Source organism: Furipterus horrens, unplaced genomic scaffold (assembly GCF_987537825.1).
Source record: "Furipterus horrens unplaced genomic scaffold, mFurHor1.1.pri manual_scaffold_8, whole genome shotgun sequence".
In the NCBI taxonomy this organism is placed as follows: Eukaryota; Metazoa; Chordata; class Mammalia; order Chiroptera; family Furipteridae; genus Furipterus; species Furipterus horrens.
The window spans coordinates 21,513,053-21,536,696 of record NW_028327178.1 but is presented as its reverse complement, the minus strand read 5'-3'; the positions used below and the strand labels follow the sequence as shown (position 1 = coordinate 21,536,696).

General features: G+C 35.5%; 1 pseudogene; it reads right to left on the bottom strand.

Annotated features, from left to right (window-relative positions):
- Positions 1-839: 839 nt before the first annotated feature.
- LOC150002619 (alpha-1,3-mannosyl-glycoprotein 2-beta-N-acetylglucosaminyltransferase-like) lies at positions 840-21,683 on the bottom strand (annotated as a pseudogene).
- Positions 21,684-23,644: the final 1,961 nt, after the last annotated feature.

Here is a 23,644-nt window from a genome sequence, read left to right as displayed (position 1 = left end):
GTAAATCTTAAAATAATCAGGCTGTGTGAAAAAGTCAAACCTAATAAAAGTTCATGCCGTATTATTTTATTTATATAATGATCTAGCAAATGCAAGCACCTGCAAGGACAGCACCTTAGGTGCTGTTTGAGGAATAGGATTGGGATAAACAAGAAGCAATGATTACACAGAGGCAGAGGGAAACTTGGGAAGGTGATGATATGCTCATTATCTGGACTGTGACGATGGCATCACAGATGTATACATGTGCCAAATCTGATTACCAGTATGCTTTAAATGTATACAATTTATTGTATGACTATTACATTTCAATAAGGGCTATTAAAAGTTATATCAACATTTATATTTATTTCTTTTGGAATCAACTAAAATTAAATAAATGTTATGTATATGAGTTCATGACATGCCATACTCTATGCAACAGCTAGCCCAGCAGTATACCTTCATATGTCAGAGTCATTGTCGTTACTTAAAATTGCCTTAATGTATTGCATAAACTCAAAAGGAAGTTTGCTATCATATCCATATATACTTATACAACATAAATTATCCTTCTATCCTGATATCAGCAACATAATTGCTCAGGTAGTCAAAAGTGAAATCAAGGGCCCATTCTCTAAAGGAGCATTGACTTAAGCTTAAATAAGCAATAACCATTAACCACGCCATTATGCTAACATTCAGAATTAGCTTAAAAATTTACTGTAATACATCTGTAAGGAGCCAGATTCTCCAGAGGCATAGAAGAGAAACAGAGAGGACGATGCAGCCCCCCAGGAACTGCTGTCATCTCAGCAGGGAGGAGGCCAGGAAGATGCCCAGCAGAGACCAGCCAGCTGCTAATTCCAGCTGGGATCATAGCCGTCCCAGGTCCGTGGAAGCACCAGGTGGACACAGGACCCTGCAACAGGAAGCTGACAATGCCCCTGTAGCCCACCCTTGGGACCCCTGACTTGAGGTCATCCATGACTCCTAGGGCCTTGCGAAGGCTTTGAAGCTGTCCCTGCTGGAGAACTGCACTCGCACCTCCCCCAGCTCATTCTGCTCACTGGTCCTCACTTTCTCCACCTGCAGCAGGGGGGTACCGTAGACACGGGCCAGGAAATCCCTGTCGTAGGCCTCCTGCAGAAGGTAGGGCAGGTCCAGCTGCGTAAAGGGCACGAAATGTTGGTTCAGCTTGATGAACTTGAGATGCTGGTCAAAGAACTGCCCGTGGCTCACACCCTTGCGGCCAAGGTCATGGTTCTGGAGATGTCACGACGCACGCAGGCCCGGCCCTGCCGCTGCTCCAGCAGCCGCATCCAGTTGTCCCAGAAAGCCTTGGGCCACTTGGGCTCCAGCTCGGCCCAGAGCTCGGCCGCCAGCAGCCAGCCCAGGCCCGGGAAGAAGTCGGTGCGGTAGAGCAGCTCTGGCTTGCTGGCGTCCACCATCTGCTCCTTGCCGTTGTTGTTCTAGACAGACACGCACCACAGGGAGGGTTCGGCCCTCAGCAGCCAGTAGGTGGCCTGAAAGTACTCGAAGAAGTCCAGGGCCACCTCCGGGTCATCCTCCACCACCACCACCGCGGGGAACTTGAACCTGTGGAAGACCTGACCCAGCGCCCTGCGGTAGTGGCGCACGATCTGTAGTAGCCCTGGAACTCGTGGTGGTTGAGCGGCACCGCGATGGCGCTCAGGTCCGGCTGCCGGATGTGTGTGATGGCGCTGCCATGGGAGGCGATCACCTGAGCCCTCTCCTCGCACCCGCAGTCCTGGCTGACGATGATAGGGAAGCGCTCGGCTGAGGGCTGATAGTGCAGCAGCTTATCCAGGCAACGCCGGACAGTGCTGCGGTCACAGGCGATGACCAAAATGGGAATCAGGGCTGGCGGCGAGGTCGCAGGCCCACAAGGCGGTGCCGGCGGGACCGCAGTGGGCGCCCTCCCCCGCTGGCTCCCCCGCTGGCTCCCCCGCGCATGGGATTCCCAGATCTGCTGCAACAGTCCCCGCTGCCGCTCCAGCTCCACCTCAGTGTCCTGGGCCAGGCGGACCACCTCATGCGTGAGCCCCGCGGGCTCGTCATCCAGTGCGCTGTCGGCACTTTTAGGAGTTATAATAACCAGGATACTCAATACATTTCTCTTTTAGGACACCAAAATGCATCCCAAAGGCTGGAAAACCCACTCTAACTTTTAGAGCTATATAACCCACTTCCAGGGATTCCTTCCTAAATGACTTGATTTAGCCCCTGTCACTGGCATAGCAAAGAAGATTGTTGTCAAACTTTTCATGACACCAGTATAATATAGTTAAAAATTTATAAAATTTCATTTTCTCTATACATATTTATATTATACTAAGGCAAAAATTAAATATCCCTCTAGTAATCTATTTTAAAGAAGAATAAGTTTGAATTTGATGGAAACTTCTGTAATCATCATCAAAGCCTAGAATTTCAAAACTGGAGGGAGCTTAGGAATAAGCTAGTTCAATTTTCCATTTTAAAGATGAAAAGTTGAAACCTCCAGTGATATGTAAAATTGATATACTAAGATAGCAGAAAATAGGAACTAAAAACTTACTTCATTGTCTCTCCCATGATGATTAGAAGCAAAGAGGCAAAGAGAGAAAAGAGATCTTGAGGTTTAAGAACAAAATTTCTTGTGTCTCTGAGTTATTCAAATTATTATTCAAAAAATTAGGCTATCTATTCTACAAATGCACTGGCTTCTACACCCTCCCATATTCCAGGCTTCTTGCACACTTCATTTGTTTAAAAATGTCATGAATATTAAATAATTGACAGCTGCATGCTTTGACCCATGCCTGAAGCAAGCACCAGGTATATTAGGAACAGTATAGTTCTACAAAGAATAGAAAGATAAGAGCTAATTAAATCCTGGGGAACTCATCTGCAGAGATTGAGGTGCCCTCTGGCATTTGTTACCACCAGGCAAAAGTCACTAATTATAGCTATACTATTCACTACACTGAAGTGCTTAGGACCAGTCTGGTATGCTTTTCTGTTCCTGTAATTTTATCAGGAAATGTTAAACCATCAAGGAACTTGACAAGTGTCATTTTACTCAAATGGAGTTCCTTTCAACAAATCTAAAAGGGAAATGCATTTTCCCCATTAGATCAAATTAAACAATGAGAACGCTTTCCTTACCCTCTTGTTAGTTGATAAGAAAAGGACTATAAGGCATGACTCCTGCCTGGGGAACTGACAGGCTGTTTGGACAGTGGTGTCACACCTAAAGTACAATGCATTATCATTAATTGATGGGCACTGTAGAACGAAAACCAATTTAATGTCATTCGGAAAATATTTACTGAGCCCTTGTGAAGGCTGGGTCTCTAGGCTTGATTCTGTGTATGCAAACTGTTAACTATTGAAAGCCTATAATCTTGTAACTTCAGACTGTATCTGAATTTAAAAGATTGCTAATACAGGTATGTAGGTGTGGTTTAAAAGGAGTTTAAAAGGATGTGTTTCACCCAGAATATCACAGTCATCTAGGGTGATGCCAAGGTGAGATTCTCAAAGATTGACAAGACTGTAAGGAACCTAAGAGATTATCTAATTTGTACTTCTTATTATAAAAAGGAGGAATCTTGAGCTCTGTCAACTTGTTCAAGTTCATTCATCATTCATAGCTTGATGGTAGAGTCAAGGCACAATCACTCTCTGATTTCTTTCCAGTTCTTGCCCACCCCCACACCGACCCTGCCCCCATTCTGTTTTATTTTTTTACTTTGACACAAACACATTTTCTTAAACATAGACAATATATGGATGACTTAATTATTACATTTTGAGACCAAACTGATCTTATTCTTCAATTTAATTCAACAACCTGAAAGTTAAATAATAGCATGTGAGAAGCAATCTATTTAAACATAGCAAGCTTGTGAGAAGAACATAGTAGCATTTTGTCAAGACCAAAGATTTTGAAGTAAGTTAGCTTGGATTTGAACCCAGGAACAACTCTTACTGCTGAACTGATGACTTTGGTCAAGGTCCTTAACATTTCTGTGCCGCAGTCTCCATATCCTTGAAATGGAGATAAGGTATGTTAAAATATAGGGTGAAATGAGATTCTATATGTGAAACATTTGTTACAATCCTTATTACACAGTATTCATTTATTAAACATTTAAAAAATAAACAGAATGGAAAAGCTTTATTTGGACATGCTGAGGAAGACAAAGTCTTCAGATTTCAACCTTCATAGAGAATTAAATTTCATCCTAATAAAAACCAAATAAGTTCAATAATGTGACTAATGTCATGCCAAACACTTACCATCAATTTTATTGAATCATATTGCCAAAATTGTGACGATGCACAATAAACAAATATTTTTGATAGAAAAAGTCATTTACTATAAACTGATGCTTATGTATTACAGAAGCGTAAGTGCTTGGGGAAAAACAAATAAAAAGGTTAGCATATGATAATAAAAACAAGAAAGTACTTGAAATGAGTATAATGTAAATGTAGCACATCAAAACTTGTGAAGCTAAACAATGAATTATTTAGGAATAAGTTTTATACAAAAAAGTTTATACTTGAAAGGAATTAATAACAAAATTCAATGAACTAAATGTCCTTTACAATATATTTAGAACAACTGTACATAAAATCAATTTAAACAAAGTAATAAATTAAAAAATGCTAATGAAATTGAAATGGGAAGAAAAAAGAAAATTTTTAAAAAGTGATTCTTTGAGAAATCTAGTGAAACAGATATATTATTAACAAAACTGATCAAGAAATAAAAAGCAAAGAAATAAATGATATTAATATAAAATAAACAGATAAACATGTAGATTTCTTTAAAATGTATAAAAAATATTTAAAAATTTGAAACTTAAGTGTAGAAAATTTCCTATCAAATGTAATATGCCCAAAGTTTTAAATGTGAATTTTACAATAAAATATCATCTTATAACCATTAAAAGTTTAAGTCTGTCATGAAAAATTAATCCATTAGCATCAATCTATAAATGACTCAGAGTTACTTAGAGATGTTTCTACTTTATAATTAAAAAATAGATAAAACCAACATTATGTGAACTCTTCCAGAAAATAGAAAGACTGTCATGTATCCTCTCTTCATAAGAATTAGATACCTAATTGGATACCAAACAGTTGCTAGAACAACCTATGATACTGAATTTGTTATATTGCACTCCTCCCAGGTAGTCTGCAATGGAACAAAATATCCCAAAAATGAGTGGCTTAAAACAAGCATTTCTTAGTTTTTATGAGACAGTGGGGAGTCTAGATGACTCTTTGGGAGTGAATGAATGGTCTAAGATGGCCTCCCTCCCATGTCAGTGGGCAGGCTAGTTGGGCTGCAGAGCCACAGCTAGGTTGGCTTGTCTCTGCTCAACATGGTCTCTCATACTTCAAGAAGCTCACCTGCACTTCTGAACATAGCAGTCTCCAGGTATAAAAGAGCAGCAAGAGGCAGAAAAAGACCCAATGTGCAAGTACTTGCCAACTCTTACTGGCCAAAGCAAGTTGCAAAACCTGTCCAGACTCAATGAAGGAGGCCACTCCCAAAGAGCACTGCTAGAGGGAGGAAGATCATTTATGTTAAATATTTATAGCAACAGCAAAACAGATAATGTTTATTGATATAAGATTATAGCAGGGCTGGTATATTGAAGAAAATCTAACACCCAGCCAAGAGTGTCCTGTACATAGTCACTGTTGGATATGTTGATCTTATATTATCAATTTCAATTTAATTCAGTTAACTCACTGACAGACTCTCTGTGCTATGACACAAACATTAAAAAGGGTTAACTAGGCATATGGTTCTCAGGTAGGGTGGCCCTGGGCAAAACACGGGTGGAGGCTGACCTTGGCCTGCACAATCTAGGAAACCCTAGGGCCTACACACCCAGTGGACAGCTACAGACCACGTAGGAGCACCACCACGCTGCCCCTGCACAGCTGGTCCTCCACGGAGGGCAGTAGTTTGTGGTAAACGGTCATAGCCAATAATTGCAGCTTACTGGCCTGGGTAAATCCCTCCCATTGATCTGCCAACAGCAACCAAGGCTCAACTATGAGAGGAGGGTGTACTCAGCCAACACAAAGGGCACACCTTTAGTACCCAGCTTGGGTGATAGGGGAGGCTGTGCCACTGGACCCTACAGGACATCTACTACATTAGGCCACACTACCAAGACATGGAGTCAAAACAGCTCTACCTAATACATTGAAACAAACACAGAGAGGCTGCCAAAATGGGAAGACAAAGAAACATGGCCCGAATGAAAGAGCAAATCTAAACTTCAGAAAAAAAATAAAATAAATGAAATGGAGATGAGCAATCAGATGCAGAGTTCAAACTCTGGTTATAAGGATGCTCAAGGAACTGAGTGAGGACCTATCTCTATTCCCTACCAATATCATCTAGACTAGAGTTGATGCTATAGGCCAGAATCTAACCTCTGCTCTTCTTCCCTAGTTTTTATTTTTTATTTTTTCTAGCTAATTTCATCACAGCATTAAAGGACTAAGTGGCTTGAAGTCATAGGTAATGGCAGAGCTGCTTAAAGGAGTTTCATTCTAATTAGGTGATATTTAGCAGAATCTAGGACACTTGAATCCTTTGCCACATATCTCAGAGTGCCAGATTGTATAATGATGTATGTAGACAAGATGTTCTAAACAAATCATGCTCTCTATTGCTATAAGATTTTCATCTCACATTCTGTACAGTGTATCCCTCTGCACAACCACTCCTGCTGTTATTGGCTGCTGCTTGGAAAGATGCCCATCTTATCCAATCAGCAATGAGGGATATCTGGAGGGTCAATATCAAGGAATATAAAACATTGGTGCTTGGTCTACAATAGTCCTTACTTAAGACTATTGGTGCTTAAAACAAACTCTTGGATGTGAAAGCAGACAAAAACTGTATGACACGTATACAACATAAGTCTTTATAAAAGATACTTTTAAAGTTGAGGAGGTACTAACTGCCTTAAAATATAGACAGCGCTGAGAATGAGGAATAAAAATCTGTCTGTAGACATGACAATTAGGAAAGCAGCATGAATTTGCGATGACTCAGAAGACAAGGGAGATTTATGGAACAGTGAAAATTGGAATGAAGCATACAACGTGGCTAGTGTAGCCTTAGAAAGAAGCAAGAACATTTTTTATTGGAGAATAGCATAAGCAAAAACCCCAAGGAAGGGATTAAAAAGACCGAATATATGGAGAAGATGAAGGAGGTGGTAGAGAAAGAAATAAATTCAAATATTACAACTAAGCTAGTTAATATTAGTAAGTCTTTAGTGAAAAACTAGGAACTTTGGACATGGAGAAATATCAATAATTAAGAAAATATACTGTATTTTAGAATGTAAAAAAAAAAGTGAACCAAAGTAACCAACTAAGCAGGTTAAACATTTTGCAAAATGTTACTTTCTGATAAAGGTATTTTCCTTCACATCACTGCCATTATAACTCATAATTCTAATTGAATGACTATACAGAGACAAACATTTAAAATGACTCTAGCCTGTTGTTTCTTGTTCTTACCCAGCTTTTGTGTAAAAAAAAAAAAAAAAAACCCACACACCTTAAATTACTAAATTATAGTCTCATTGGAACTGTCAAAGCTCCTGTCATGGAAGCAATTTAAAATCCTAGAATTTGATGACATCATCGCATCTATCCTGTGTCTTTTGGGGAGGAACACAATTTAACCTGCCCGAAAGATTATTTTAAGATATTTTTGTTTGTCCATCTTGAAGCTAACAAATAACGTTTTATGATCCATACAATCTGGAATTACAATTTTTGTTTTATTAAAATCATCAGCCCTTTTCAATTTATAATTAATATTCTTTGTAGAAAAATAAATGTTGTATTGACCATAATTTAGTGGTTTTAATATACTCTTCTAGCCCATAAACCTTCAAAATGACTGAGTTTTTAAAAATATGCAACTTTCAAAATAAGAAGAAAGTTACTTTTTCCTTTGCTTTTAAACTATTTTCCCATTTATAGAATGAATAATTGGACAATCAATTGACTTAAATCGTCTTTCCTTTTCCAAGCTATTGTTCAGATCCAGTTTTAAATGACAATAACTTGTAAAACCATAGCACATGACCAAAACACGGAAGTCACAGAAAGGCCCTAAAGACTAGAGATCAAGTTCAAGCTGAGGTTTATTGAGGTTACATGGGGATTGGATAAGATGCCTAGAGAGGCTAGAAGTTTACCAGTAATTTTTCCAATGCTGGACAGAATCTGGCAGAGCATAATGCCCAATTTGTTCATGATTATGGGAGAGCATTGGGAACAAGGGTAAGTTGTCTATGAAGCCAAATGTAGTGAAGAGGAATAGAGCAAATATTTGACAAGCAAATATTCATAAAAGACATTTATCCAGGAAAATTAATCTTAATTAATAATCAAAATTTAAACAAATACAATTTTATTAAAAATAGGTAAAACTTAAAAAAATACTTCACTCAAGAAATGATAGAGTAAGTAAACACATAGAAAGATACTAATATTATAAGTCATTAGGGTAAAGAAAATTAAAACCACATTGAGATACTACTACACACCTATTCAAATTCTGATGATGTCAGAACTTGACAAGGAAGTGAAGCAGCTGGAACTCTAACACATTGCTTTTGGGAATGGAAAATAGCACATCCACTCTAGAAACAGTTTGGCAGTTTCTTCAAAATTTAAACATACCATTTCCATGTGATTCAGCCATCTCATGCCTATTTTTCCCAGAAGAAATGAAAGCATACGTCCACCTAAAGACTTGTATTTAAATGTGCATGCAGTGTTATTCAAAGTGGTCCCAGACTTTAAACAACCCAAGTATTCATCAGCTAGTGAATGGAAACAAATTGTAAGATTGCCATAAAGCTATTACTACTCAGAGATAAAACGGGTTGAACTACACATGTATATAACAACATAGATAAATCTAAAATGCATTATACTGAGAGAGAAAAAAGTCATTCACAAAAGTCTCCATACTGTATAGTTTTACTTATTTGCAATTCTGGAAAAGGCAAGATTGTAGTCACATATAAAGAAGACCAGAGGCCTGACATTGGGGGAGGGGATTATCTACCAAGAGACATGAGAGAAGTTTGGAGATTAATGAAAATATTTTCCAAAACTAATAAAATTGTATCTTTAAAACAGATAAATCATCCTGAAATTTCAAGATCATGCCTTCTTCATTACACAAACTCCTCATTTTTACACTGAAAGACCTTCAAAGGCTACCTCATTCCATTTATGTTTATTTTTTTCATGGTAAAATCCAGACAAACTAAATGATATAGCTCTTCCCTGAACACACTTCACACTTCATTATCTCCACATCTTTGCACATGATATGCATACTTCTTTGGTTTTAGAGTACATTAAAAATCTTTTAAGTGTATGTTAAAAATTATAATCTTGGTTGGGGAAAGTGACTTGTGCCATGTCACAAATCTAGCTGTTGCTACAAAGTCAAACTGAAATCCAGACTTTCTGATTCCAGATTAAATGCTTGCTACTATCATAGGTCTTCCTCCATCTACTTGGATTCAAACATCCCATGTCTCTTCTTATCAAATCAAGTTTCATCTAAAATGATCTAACTAATATTTACAATATTTCTCTATTTTAAGTCAACCCTCTAATCTTACTCAGATCACTCTTTTGCATTTAATAATATTACTTTGTTTTATACTAATGTATGTATCTAATTTCTCCATTAATTTTTGAGTCTGAAACCGGCGACATGTCTTGCTTTTTCCTTCATGATGTCTAAAAGATTGTCTGACAAACAGACTTCACTCACTGAAAAACCGTTTTGTTTCTTTTGTGTATGGTTGTTGTGGTGGACATTTAGCTAAACTGCTCTGTGAGAGAAAGGATATCTGCTTAAAACATATGAGAACCTGCTCTAATAACTTTAATCATATGGGTTTATGGAAAACATTTGAAAACCCAGTATTTTAAATATTTTGATATGAGAGAATCATATCCATGATAAAAATTTAAATATATTTAAAAATATATATATATAAATGGCAAGGCATCAGACCTTGACGAGTTGTATTCCTGCGGCAAAACCGTCTAGAAGAAATGGTTGGCCCGGGTCCTCTGTCATTTTTCCATTTAATGAATATTTCAGTTGTTTTGTGCATACAATACTGTATTAGCAAATGTTTGTTTAATGGACTGAAGCTAATGAAAACTGAAGCCATGAATGTGTCAACTCAGATACTTCCGTACTTATATCACCTGAGTTTTCTCCAACTTCTTGCATCCTTGCAATAGATTGTTCCAGGGGTCCTTCAAATCAGGTGAAGTTACCTGTTTCGGGGTTTTGGGAGGGTACTAGGGAAATGGATGAAAGATGGAGAGCTGTTCAGAAGCAGAAGCCTGGATCAGCGGGTTCTAGGCCTCCCATTTGGGTTCGTGGATACCCACATCCATATCTGGTTTAGAACTGAAATGCCAAATTTACTTTGATCATGACATCACCTTCTGATTTTGTATTTCACACATTTTAAAATTGCTGACATAACTTAAAAATTAGTCTTCTGAAAAAACATATGTAGTCTTTCAGGAACTTTGGAGAACATGAGAGATTCTAGAAATCTGGAGAGAGGCATATGTTTAAAGTTACATGAATTGCAGATTTGTGAGTTCAAAGGGATTGTTTAAAAAGAGACCAGAAAAGATAGAGTAGTTATTAGAAGCCCCATAGATTTTCTGAAATCACATCTTACTAGTTTCATGCAATTTCCACTTTCATAAGGTTATTATATATATATATATATAATATATACATTATATTATATATATGTCATTAAAGTGTACCTTAAAAAATTTAAGTGTGCAGTTTACCAACTTTTACTTAAAAGAAGTTCTAGATACTCTATACACTTACATATTAATAACCAAAAAAGTAAGCTTAAAGCTTAAAGACTGTTTATCACTGGATTGCTATCAACCTCAAGGATAATCCTTTACACTATGGCAGCAACATTTTTAGCATAATCTATATGACAATAAGGAAGATATATATATACTCATAAAATCGGTGAATATTCTGATTTGGAAAAAGAGGGATGATTATTTTAGATGAAAAAATACAAATCTCAAAAGATGGTGGCAAGCGTGAGCAATGAACCGAATCTAACAGCAAACTTTAACAAGGATAAATGCAGGGACAGCAAATGAGTTTAAAAGATCATCTTTTCAAGTTAAAGCGAGACAGAGATATGAAAAACATAATCATGCTAACAAAGAGCAAGCTCGGTTTTAATCCACCTTGCAGTGTGGCTCCTAGAGAGGCCACATATACTTAGTTTATACTAGAGTAACGGTGAAAGTGACTAGAAGAAGAGGTTGGACGTGGTGAACCTCTCCACAAAAGAGTGTTGTATTCAGTGATCAGTGCTGTGCTCCACAGAAAAAAAGAAAAGGGTCGTGAGATTGACCAAGATGTTAGAAAGATTGAAACCCACACCAAATGAGAAACAATGAAAGGAATTAGGGAAGAAGGACTTTGGGAGATGAGAGTCTTAGGAAGATATGGTAGTAGCTTTAAAATATTTAAAGAAGCTTTGTGTGAAAACAGGAGTAAGTGGTGAGAGACAAGGTAGTAGGTTATAGGCCTGTAACCACAAAGTGTGAGGCTATCTTTGTTTAAATTTAAAAATAGCATCTACTTAAGTTTAACTAAGTTGCATTGAATAAGCTTCTTTTAAAAAGAGAAGTATTCAGCATGTGGGAGTCTCCAATTTTGTCATACTCCTGAAAAGAATATGGACTGAGAAAAGGATGTGTTATAGAGAGACATTGCTGTGCATTCAAGGCATAGTTTCTGTAGAGGTTAAGATATAAATGAAGTTAAAAGATGAGATGGTTATTAAAATGTTATTGTTGTTTTGAAAAAGATGAAATGACATAAACTCTCAGAACAACTTTAATCTTCGGTTAAGATGCTTCCAAAGTACGCATAATGGGAAGTAGGCAAACATCAAGGAATTCGAGCTAATTTTCTAGAATAGCCATAAGCAAAATAAAAATTATTTCCAAAGCTTCTTGGGTGTCACACTTGAGGATGCTTTCCTGTTCCTACCCACCTGGACCCAATCTACCAACTGATTACCCATATGAAAGCCTGGCTGTGCAAGGTACAGTTGCTGAGGAAGCTCATCTAGCTGAACTCAACCCGGCAGGTCCTCTGTGGCCTTCCACATCAAGTGAGAGATGATCAATAAGTTAGGGTAGAAATTTGTTTGGAATGGGAAGCTGAGACTTAAAGTCTTATTTAAGCAAAATAGTTCCACCCTGGCTGGTGTGGCTCAGTTGATAGGGCATCATCTGTAAACCAAAAGGTCAATTCCTGGTCATGTCACATGCCTGGGTTGTGGGTTAGGTCCTTGGTTGGGGTATATGCAGGAGGCAACCAATCAACGTTTTTATGTCACATTGATGTTTCTCTACCTCCCTTTCCTCTATCTAGGATAAATAAAAAAAAAATTAAAAATTTTTAAAAAGCAAAATAGTTCTGTTTTTTTTTTTTTTAAATGGGTTATTTGGGGGCATGGTACTAGGTCAATGAAGATTATGGGGAACCTGAAATCCTCTCAATCCATTCACTCTTTGATGCCCAAACTGACTTTGTCTGCTATTCAAAACTTCCTTCAACCTGAAGTCATTTTGGAAAAAGAATTTGATAATTTCCACCAAGCTGTGGGTGACAGACAATGGCATAATAGTTTACAACCACCATGTGCATTATTATTGTATTGTAATTCATATTAAATATCATACTTTCAAACAGTGACTCTAATAATAGAACTTTAGGCAATGCTTTTAAGTTGTTTTGGAGAAAAATTTTAGGATAGGAAATTCTTTTCTCAATCACCAACAAAGTAGGTAATTGTCTGCTTATTAAGAATCCTGGGAATCAAACTGGTAATAGATATGTGCCTTGCAGGAGAAGCAAAGTAAAATCTCATTTTGTGATATAACAGAATTTTAGATTTGGGAAATATTCTTAATGTTAAAAGAAGAAATGTCTCTAAATTTCTTGAAGATATAAACTTTTCTGAAACAAGTAATATAGTTATGTTTCCAGCTGTGTATTTTAATTCCTCATTTAAAAAAATAAAGTTTTACTCAAATAAAGTTGAGAACATTTAACTAATTTAGAAAGATATTTTTTTAGTATAAATTGCCTTATCTTTCAGGGGTCTTAAGTGTGTGTTTAGCTCAAATCAACTTACTAATGCTGCAGAAAATGTTCAGCTAAGACTCTGAAAAGCATGTATGAGTAAATGAATTAAGTGAGTTTTCTGCTGTCTTTTAGAATAAACAACTTATGATTTACTTTATGTATGTGAGAAGCAAATTAGCCAGATGATTCTGTGGTCCTTAGGTATATCTTTAGATCAAAAGAATTCAGATCAAATGGACTACACAAAGCCATGTCTTGGCATAACTGCAAAGTTGTACAACTAGACAAAAGGCTCTCATATGTATTTTGGTGCTCTTCTTCCTTTTGTGGCTCTATCCATCCAAGAAAACTAGGAAAGTACCCCTGACTCATTTCTATCACTCCCTCAAAGCACACTCACACGTGTGCACACACCATTCCAATTCTATCAATGACCCACGCTCTGGATTCTTTTCTAACTTAAACTTTTAGCTTTATGTTCCTTAATGGTGATTCAGAAGATAAGTAATATTAGTTAAATGGAGATCAGTATTTTTCCTTATGTCTAATTATGAAAACCCATCAGCCACAAGGATGCATAATTTAAGGAGTAAGTAAAATGATAAAAATTTCAGGTGTCAAAGCAGAATGAAATGTTTGAAATTACAGAAACCACATCCCTTGTCTTAAAATGCCATTTGAGCAGCCTCTGTGTGTCAGGAACACAGTGTAGTCTCCCCATCCCAGCCTCCTCTCTTGACCTTGTAAGTACAAGTATATACAATAGGGTTTAGAGAAAGGAGTGGGTTTTCACTAGAAAAATCCAAGAAAGACAGCAATAACTTTCCTTACTGAACTGCATTTATTGCTTGACCACTGATTTTTAGATCATTCTCACCATACATGGCTCTGTTCCCTTCTATGCTATTAGTGTGGGACGATAGAGTGACACTTGTCATTTTCCCCTGGATCACAGAGATCTCAGTCAAGTCGAACATTATACATAAGTAGGATGGACAATAGCTAAAGGCATCAAGAAAACTGTGCTCCCCCAAATCCACCAGCCAATCTCCCTTAATTCTATTCTCAGAAAATAAATCATTTTATTCTGCATTCAGAAATTAACTATAAACTATTTAAAATTCAGGGAACTTCCATGATGTAGAAACACTGCCTTAACTCCACAGTTATGAAACACTGACCAAATAATTCAAGGTCTGAAAGAAACATGGCCCTGAAAACCATCAGATTTAAGTGAGTGATTAAATTAACCAAATTTTACCTTCATCAAAATTATATATTTCAAGGGGAAAACTTGAAGCCAGTGCTGGTTTTATACTCTTGTAGGCACTGGATACTAGTTGGCTTCATTTACACATTTTGACTGATATGACTGGCCAAATTATATTTTGGGGCTGTTAAGGGAAATAAGAAAAATGTCTGATTCATGTAAGAATATTGAGAAAAACAATAATATAGAAGAAATTCCTACAGGTTTAGAACTGTGTCTCTGTTTATCCAGGCATGTATTCCAATAAGCAACTTTAGTCAATCATTAATTATTTCTGATTTTATTATTTCCAGTAAACAGACAGCACTCCAGTGCAATGAATGTGATTTCTTCTCTGATAGGATAGCTAAAAGCCCAGAAATAGAACTCTTTTGTTCTCCTGTCAGCAAGGAATAAAATGCCATTTTGCAAGTTCTGAAACACAATATTTATGCCTTCAAGTTTGTGTACTGTGCTTTAACAAGAAAGTCAAGTTAGTTGTTTACTAATCACAGCTTAAAACATTATCGCAATGGAAAAATATAAGATCCTTATGAGCAAGTTTAAACCACAGGGAAGAACAACAATGCATTACCCTAAATTTAGATTTCAGTACAACAGTAACAACTCAATGTAGCTCTATTTGTCAATGAACAAAGGTATAGACAGCTAGATGTAAAGAGAAATAGATGGGTAGTAATGCCCAAGGGTATGATGCTAAACATTGAGCTGTGTTTCTCCAAGTAGAATACAATGAGGCCAGACCAAATCTCACTTTGTCACCTGGCTTCCAAATTATTGTTGCAAAGGACTCCACGTCCCACAAACTTCCTTATAAAAACCAGCCCCTCTCTTTACGGTGATAGACATACCCTCATGGGAAAATTGGGTGAGATGACAGACACCGTGTGGTCTCTCCATCCCAGTCTCCTCTCTCCCCAGCCCCCAGGTGCAAGCTCACCCTTGCAGGTCCCTTCCGCATTTTTAGCAAAAGGAATATATTATAAGAAAAAGTAATCTGATGGAAAGAAAGGTCTCAAACAAAACTCAGAATCAAAAACTGAAAAGACACCAGTACCTAAGCCACTTCTCTCTGCTCACCTGAGGTCTGAATACGTTTTTATTAGCTGTACAGAGAGAAAGAATGCCCCCAACCTACTCTGTCATGAAGGTACATATACTCCTTTGAGGAGATGTGAGAGCTGAAATTTGATGTCTAAATGCAACAATACCAAGGACAGAAGTGACTATGAAATATCTTTGTTCTGGCTTCTAAGAGGGGCATACCAGGTATAGTTGGCATGTGGAGATAATAATTTTAAAAACCTTTTTCCTATTATATAGAAAAATATTTTGGTAGTAATTATGAAATTAAATAAATGATAATAATGGCCATAAGATTTGCAGCCAGTAGAAAAAAAATGTATTAGTCTTTGTGTATTTAATCAGGCCAGTGAAAGTTAATATTAAGCAAATATGTAGATAAAATAAAATAAATATTGCTCTGGCCAGTGTGGATCAGTTGATTGGGTGCTGTCCCACAAACCGAAGATCACAGGTTTGATTCCCTGCATATGCCTGGGTTGCAGGTTTGGTCCCTGTTTGCATCCGAAAGGCAGCCAGTCGATATTCCTTTCTCACATAGATGTTTTGCTCCCTATCTTTCTCCCTTCTTTCCCCCCTTTTTGGAGTCAATGAACATATCCTTGGATGAGGATAAAAACATTTATGAACAAATAAAATAAAATAAGAAGTCTACAAAAGGGAAAAAGTAATGAATCAACACTTTTTAACTACATTAGTATATAGTTTGAAAAAGTGATAAAACATTTATACCTACAAATGCCTGTCTCAGTAGCAATAATATTATTTTATGTTTTTAAATCTTAACTTCTACAAGTGTGTAATGATTTATAGTAATTTATCTGTCTTCTAATCATGCTTAATAGATGATGGAGCCAGATTTATTAGTCTATTATCTTTGTTTATAGTTGATAAAATTATTTTTTGTTAATTCTAACTTCTAAAATTTATTTTACACTAAACAACAGATAAAACATAGTTGAGAAATTTCACAAACATGTACCAGAGTTTGGCAGAACTTCATGAAAATCTATTTCACAACAAACCCCTGAAATGGCAAGTCTATTGAAATGATCTTTAAGATCTATCCAAGTGGCATTTGGACGTCTCTGCAACCAAATGGTTTAAACAAATAACATGCCAAGTGGTGACTTTGACAAACTTAAGTAACTCAAGTTCTGTTTCTTCACTTTTATAATCACTGTAGAATCATTATTTAATTTGAACCTACTGTTAAAATGTAGGAATATATAATACTCAGGGCCATAGTCATAAACTAAGTTAGGGGACTTTGAACAATTTTTAATTCTTAAAAATTTGTTTAGAAACAAATGCATCTAGCTGAATCTTTGTGTTTTGAGGACCACTGCTTAAGGGAGAAGTTTTAAAAATAAATTCCACTTGAAGTACAATGTCAATGAAAGGTAAGAAGTAACAAATGTGCTAAATCAAGCATACACACATACACACATACACAACTCAACAGTTAACAAGAGCACTAGTTTAGACTATGAAGAAGAAACAACTTTCCCTCTACCCTTTTAGGTTCATCCAGCTGTTCTAATAATCAAGTCGACATGAAACACATTCATGAGAAAAAATAACCAACTTTACATACATATGCATGGTAACCTTACACCCATGAGAGGTCAAAGACAGAAAAGGACAAAGAGGGATATATGACATTCTGAGCGAAGGGTGAGGTAAGGCACTGCAGGTCTCAGAAGAGAGAAGGGTCATTTGTAGGATGAAAAGAGCAGATGTTCAGTAATTAGAATCTCACCCTGCCCTAGAAGATAGGTCATAAAAAGTTATTTCTGGTGGTAACTTCTATTATGGGCAAGGCCCCAAATTTATATTCTTTAAGGGAGAGGTAAAAGCTTATTTTGAGTCTGCAGGGTCTCTCTTGCCTTCAGCACAAAATAATCTATAAGCCTGTTCTGAACCCTTTCAAAACCTTAAAACAACAAATGATTTGGGAAGAGGAAGAGCATTTTGTCACTGAGATTGTTAGAATTGCTGGCTTATGATGATAATAATAATAAGTAAAATGATTTTAGTCTTTTTTACTGTAGTATTTTATTTCTAAGTGCAATGTACCCCTATTGCCTGCACTGTGGGAGAACCTCTTCCTTTGTGGACCAACTTGCCCTTTGTTTCTTATTCTGACTAGATGTCATGTGTGGGGGATCCAGTTAGTGAGCACAAGTATGACTCTTTGGAGCCCCAGTCTGACTGAGAGGACAGTTAAGACAATACCCCTGACCTGCATAGGGTGCACCAAGGGGATCTTTCACAGTAGTTTGTCGTTGATTTAAGGGAAGGACGTATTAGACTTTTATCCGTAAGGAATTTTTCTCAATGTTTCAAGATTTATGCTGTGCTCATTAATAACTTACTGTTTTCTCCATAACAAGCATATATTTCTTCTGTTTAGTTTATACTTAGTTACCGCATAGCTGTATTGCTATTTGAGAATTTTTTAATTCTTAAAAAATTATTTCTACAGCCTAAGAAGTCCATTCATGTCTCTGTGTTGGCTTTCTCTCTAACAAACATGCTGATCTCTTTTATTGGTTTTAAAGTTTCAAATTCTTTTGGATTATCAATATAGAATACTATTGTATATGAATATAATACAATGTCATTGACTTGACTAAAACAGACAGCAGAGTGTAACTTACCTTTAAAGGACTTTAACTGCATCCAAAGAGTTCTTATTCAGTATTTCCATTTTTATTCATTTTTAAATATTTGGTAATTTGCATTTTGATATTCTCTTTAACCCATGGGTTATTTAGTAATGTTTCTGTAAGTTTGCAAACATTTGTGTTTGGGAAAAAATCTTAATTGTTGATTTCAAATTTAATTGATTTACACTCAGATATTTGGTATGTATGCTATCAATTATTCAAAATAGCTTGAGATTTCCTTTGAAATCTATTGTGTAATCTATTTACACAAGTTCTCCATATATACACATATATTGATTAAGTTCGTTAACTTTGATAATCAAGTCTTCTACTTCTTTTTTTGAATTGTTTATAAGTGGAACTCTCAGTTTACCATAAAAATGAATTTAAAAACCTCTGAGTTTGAATATCAATTTATTAAATTATTGTAAAATAATCCTGACAGTTTTGCTTTATGAATTTGAAGGCAATAATTGTCAGGTTACAATACATTTTTGTGCATTTTCTCTTTTCTAATTATGCAATGTGATTTATTCATTTTCAAAAATTCTACTTTAAGTTTTCTTTTGTATGTCATTACAATTTTTATATCAACATTCTTAGGTCAAAGTTTCATAGGTTAGCTCTTTTTATCCTTGATTTAAGCATTTTTATAACTTTTGTTTCAGGCATGACATTTATGCACTATGTGGCATACTACTTAAATCATTTGGGGGGGATAAATAAATTAATATCTTCTTACCCATTTGTATTATTGATGTATTTTAATTTATTTGTACTAGCATATGGTGTGTTTTCTCTTTTGAATTACTTTTCTTTGTTCAACTTCTTTAATTTTTTTCTTTCTTATATATCAATTAAATATTTATTGTTTTATTTGTATTCTAATCTTTAAAAAATTCTCTTTTGGTTTAGGAACAAAAGATCATATTTCTAGCTAGTTAAGAAATTCTCTTGATTACTTAACATGAAACTCACAATATTTTTTAACATATTTTTATATATTATATATATATAATATATATATATTCCTGTATTTGAACACAACAAAGAACTTAAACATTTTTTTACCTACTCATTGAAAATTTCCCTCCCTATCTTTTCATTGCTTTCTGTAAATTTAGTTTTAAATTTCTAATACATGATTAATTATTATTAATTTTTATAGTCTTAGTTTAATGAATCTACATAATAGATTTACTAATTCTTTGCTTTTATTCTTCCCTGTATCCCATAACATCCAAATTTCTTTCCTTTTTTATTAAAGTGAATGCTTCACTAGGTTCTTTTTTCCTGAAGATGTGAGAATGATAAGTTCTGTTTTTCCAATGTCTCTAATTATGCCTTTATTTTTCCTCATTTTTACTATGCACTGTTTTAGAGAACATCCTTTCAGGTTAAGTTAACTTGTTCTGAATCTACGGGTGAAAATTTGAGCCTTTTGCTGACTTCAACTTATAGCTCTGCAAATTGTATATAATTGATAGCAATGCAAAATAACTCTTTTCTGTAGATGAAAACTCTATCAAGAGATTCAGTTAACTTCTCTTCCCCACTAGTAGAAGAAGATAGTTATGCCTCCATTTGCACCATCTTTTCAATACTCATGTTCTATAAATTTGCCTGCTCTTTTTATTATTCTTTGAATTGTTTGTAACATCTTATTGATTACCTGATTAATAATGAGTAAAACACAATCTTTAACATGTGGCTTTTATATTTATGAAAATCATGTTTTTATCTTTATTTTCAAAATTATCTTTTAACAGAGCTGTTAAAGTTTGGCATAAATAATCATGTTTGGGCATATTAAGTTTTAAGTGTCTGTTAGGCAACTGAGAGGAGGTCTTGAATGGCAACTGGATTTGTAAGTCTTGTTTGGGAGAAAGGTCTAGACTGTAGCCATGTATTTCTGAACAGTACACATCTAGATAATATTTAAATTTGTATGGATGAACTTACTAAAGGAGTGATTGTAAATGGATAAGTGAACCATGGACTGAACTTGACCATCACCATGATAATAGAACAGCATTTTAAATATATTTAATTTAAACTATTACAGAGCATCAACTCAGATATATTTACTCTCTTATCACTTCACATTTAAAATTATGTAGTATATGCAGCCATAGAAGACAGTAAATATTTGTTGAGTGCACCTTTTCATTCATTTTATTATTCATCCACTCTTAGTCTACCGATATTTATTGAATTAAATGCCATCTGTCTGTTTCAAGTCTAACCATGTCACCCAAGATTTTATAGTAAGTTAAAGACCTCTTGACACATAAATGTGTTTATTTGTTTCTATGCTTTACTCTAGTATTTTGCAGATAATTGTAGCTCACCTAACAAAAGTTTGACGCTTTTTCCTAGAACACTGTTTCATATTACATCGTCTTTTGGCATGTGGTCCTCTCAGTTATGCTTTATTAGGCTAATTTAATTCTATACCAGTAAGTTATTATCCCAAGTGTAATCTTAATAATTATACATATACACTGTTTACATCCTATTAGGCAGTTTTTTATATACTTTCCTAAACCTTCTTGATACAAGTATCCTAGATTCATTCATTGTATAGAGGAAAAATAATAAGAAGCTCAAATAATAAGAAGCCAAAGAAACTACCAGTTGGGAACCCATATAAGATCTAGAAAATTCTTCTAATTAAAAAATATATCCAAAATACTGGGTAAGAATATAGATGATGTTCTAATGCAAGGAATATTTTAGGAATAGAAATATATATTTAAAAACAAGGTATGATCATTTAAAAGAACAAGAAAAAGGGGCTGCTGAGAAAACATGATTACAGATATGAAGTTTGAGACATAGAGAATTCTCATGTCAAATTAAATAATATTTACTATATTCCATGCTCTTTTGTTGATGAAATAAACTTCTTGAAAGCAAACATTAATCTTTTTGATCAATTTCTATTTTGCATAGCTCTTTGTGGGTTCTACAACATGTGAATTATCAGCTTCCTTTCATTGACAGTTTTTATCACATCAATTGTCCTTAAGGGTGCATTTTAAGACTTAACTTGCTGTTTGCCCTTAATTGATGAAACCAAGGATGTCATGCAACCTAATAAGAGAATTATGCAAATCTGGAGAATTCTCCACTGCTGTTTCGGGACTCTGAGCTTTTGCTTATGTTATGTCCTCTTTCTGAAGTGTCCTTTCTAAAGATTTTCATTTAACTGATAATATTCTTATTTTTTATTCACTTCATTTGTTCCCTACTTCAGGCATTATTCCTTTACTACCTCTGTCTGAATCCATCACTCTATTTTCCTTCTAACAGCAGCTTCTACATTGTTCCAACGTTACCTGGGTCTTTTGTCCTTGTTGCTCACCAGAGTGTAAACTGTAAATCCCTGTGAACATTTGTCATTCGCTTTGGCCATTAGGCATCAGACAACCTTCTCTGTTTGGGAAATTCACTATTTTATGAGGCTTGGAGGAAGAAAATATGATGATAAAAGCTAAAAATACTGAATTATATGCTTTTCTACTTCCCTTGCATTTATTGGTTGGCAAGTGGAGTGGATCTCTCCAATCAGACACGCAGGAAAGATTTAGACTCAAGAGCTTAAGATTTTGGAACTCAGAGAGTCCTGATAGAGTGCTCTTTCTATCTCTAAAAGTTAACAGATTCAGAGACTTAAAGGTGCAGTTCCTAGCCCATCAAGGACAAGGGAACATACTTTTTAGCATCTAGTTGCAGTTCTGGCTGTTATAGCGGAGTCTGTTTTCCAGTCTACATAACAGTTCAAAGAGCTATCTTAAAAAAAAAAAAAAAATCCCTAACAAACTCCTTTTCATCATAGTCAGCTGAATCTACTGGCTTCCCAGGGGCAAATACAGGGTGGGGCAAAAGTAGTTTAGAGTTTTTCATATGGAAAATAATACAATAATTACTAAATAATAATACAAGAATAAGCTCTGTTTCGCATACTCACAAGTGTAAACCTATGTTTGCTCTACCCTGTATTATGTAATTCCCCATCCCCAGGGTTTCTGTACCTGTCTTTTAAGTGATAGTTGACTTATACTGTGTACTTGGCAAGGCAGCAATAGGGCAATTCTGGGAAGAAGGAACAAGAAATAGAAGAAAGGATAAAGTATAAAGTGGCAATTTGTCTCTGATAAGGTCATCCATAAGGTCCTGAGTTCCCCAATTGTTGTGCTGATGACTGCCACTTTCACTTTCACATATACATGTGTAAATTTTACTTTATGGACGTCATTATTCTTTGGCTGAAAAAATGAAAATGCCACACACAGCCTTGTTTTCTGAAAATTGAGCATAAGAGATTCCTCTGTCTTCATTAAGGTGTTAATGAGCTAGGTCAGATGTTTATAGATTTTCATCAAATTAATCAGACAAACAACTCTGTAGTCAACTTGACTTCCTTTTTTCCAAAGTTCATTAAATTATAATCGTTGGCAATTAAATGGAGCATTGCTTATCTGTTCCGGGGATACCATTAACTCCTTCAGTCAAGATGATACTTAGGATGAAGAGAGAGAGAGAAAAATAATGTTTGGCCATATGCCTATCTGGAAGGTATTCATTGTTATCAGAATATTAGCTATCATAAATTACCAGAGCACACCAGAGCTAGAAGAAAAAGTAGTCTGAGGAATTTCTTTTACAGTTGTGGAAAATGTGTCCTAATGGCAAGAACTCAAATACTTATGTTCACATAGGAAGTGAATGGTAAAATTAGGGCCACTAGATTGTATTGTATTTTCATCAATTTTGTTCTTGTTCCTACTTTCCATTATGGCTATACAATCCCCATTGTCCTCTACAAAAATGTGTTTAATTTCTAACTGTACATCCTTGTGTGCAATTCTTTTGTGCAAAAATCAATTTTCAGTATTCTCTCTCTCTCTCTCTCTCTCTCTCTCTCTCTCTCTCTCTCTCTCTCAATCACATCCATCAAGAATCTTAGACTGCACTTAAAAAAGAATTTGGGAGCATCATGTTATATCTGGAAAACTTGGAAGTTTAGGACACTGGGAGCCTATGAAGAACACAATTATCTCCATAAACAGTTGGACACTGAGGATAGAAAGTACCTCCTCCCTCCGGCCTCCAGCTTGCTGACTACAGGAACATGATTTTTCTGATAATATTCCAGGAAACGCTTTTCCAGGCAAATACTTAAGTGTTCATCACAGAAGCTGTCTCAAAGACCCACTAACTTTTCAATAAAATTTTTGCTTTGTCTTTTTATCAATTCTACCATTTTACCATCATTCTTATCTAATCCTAATCAAATTCCCACTTTGAAATATATGTCTTAAACCAAATTCCATATTCTTAATAAATGTCTTCCTTGCCTTTTCCCCTTGGTGA